The 1,456-nt window shown below is 48.1% G+C and overlaps 1 non-coding gene across 1 annotated transcript; it reads right to left on the minus strand.

Moving 5' to 3' along the window:
* Positions 1-339: 339 nt before the first annotated feature.
* LOC144479806 (U2 spliceosomal RNA) lies at positions 340-529 on the minus strand. Its single transcript, XR_013495570.1, has one exon. It is a non-coding gene; the product is annotated as a U2 spliceosomal RNA (small nuclear RNA).
* Between the last annotated feature and the right edge of the window lie 927 nt (positions 530-1,456).

Raw genomic sequence — 1,456 nt, forward strand, 5'->3', positions numbered from 1 at the left:
TCCTCCCACAGCCCAAAGATGTGCGGGTTAGGTTGATTGGCCATGCTAAAATTGCCCTTAGTGTCCTGGGATGCGTAGGTTAGAGGGATTAGTGGGTAAATATGTAGGGATATGGGGATAGGGCCTGGGTGGGATTGTGGTTGGTGCAGACTCGATGGGCCGAATGGCCTCTTTCTGTGCTGTAGGGCTTCTAAGATTTCTGAGGCAAGATTTTTAAAAATACTTTTCCAATTCAATCAAATCAAGTCCAATTCAGAGTCTCAACAAGTTGAGACATTTCCGATCCAAGCTGACAAGACAGGGCCTCTACTCCTATCTTGGGCCTGATCTACATGAGCCAAGCTGATTGGAGTAGGTGCAGACTCACCTCCTCCAAGGCTTGATCTCATTTGCATCTTAGCCAAAAGGCCGAGAGGCCGCTTTTAAAAAATTGCTTCAAATGAAGCTTAAATGTAACCCAATGACCTCAACCAAGCACAGCATCCTATCCATACTACACTTGATCTTAGCCAAAAGGCCGAGAAGCGAGGCAAGATTTTTTTTTAGCGAGGCAAGATATTGGGTAACCATCTGGTCACTGAGTCATGAGATTTAAGCCTCACCCTGGAGTTTTAATTATTAAAAAGCAAATCACAGCTGACACATCAGGGTGGTGCTGACGGATTGGTGCACAGTTGGGATGTTGGCTGATATTTTTCAGGCCCTTGTTCAAACCTTCTGACGCGACACCCTCCACCCACCCCTTCCCCACCCCATGGGTTCATCAGTGACGAAGGGTTCAAACAACAGGAATACCCGCTAACAGATGCAGGATTGAAAAATCGTGCTGCCGGCCAAAATATTCAAGGATATGTGGGACAAGTGCAGGAAAATGGGATTAGTGTGCCTTGAGTGGTAGACTCAATGTGCTGAAGGGCTGCATGACTCTATTGCTGGAATTCTACCGCTCCGTCCGCCATGGAATCGGAGCAGGCGAGGGGCGGACGCCGGAAATGTCCGTTGACCTCGAGCAGGAATTTACGATCTTGCTTGAGTGAGCCCGGAAATTCCCGCCTTGTGACTCACTGACTCTTTGGGTGAGATGTTCCGGCCACATTCACCGGAAAATCTTGCCCGAGGTCAACAGGCCCTTCTATGGTCTGTCCCTCGCCTGCTCCGATTCCCTTGGTGGGTGGATGGGAATGTCCGCCCCCATGACGATGACTCTATGAATCCGCAAAACATGCCACGGGGGCGTGTGGAATTTTGGATAAGTTGATGAACGGTGTCCCCAGGTGAAAATGGATGTAAAATGTCCCATGGTATTATTTGAAAGAAGTGCAGTGGGCACTCCCTGCTTTTTTGAATGATATTTATCCACTAATCAATGTCGCAGAAAAATCGGATTATCCGATCATTATCACACTGCTGTTTGTGGGAGCTGTGTGCTAATTGGTTGCCAGGTTTCGAATAATGG

The sequence above is a fragment of the Mustelus asterias genome, chromosome 26 (genome assembly GCF_964213995.1).
Source record: "Mustelus asterias chromosome 26, sMusAst1.hap1.1, whole genome shotgun sequence".
NCBI lineage: Eukaryota > Metazoa > Chordata > Chondrichthyes > Carcharhiniformes > Triakidae > Mustelus > Mustelus asterias.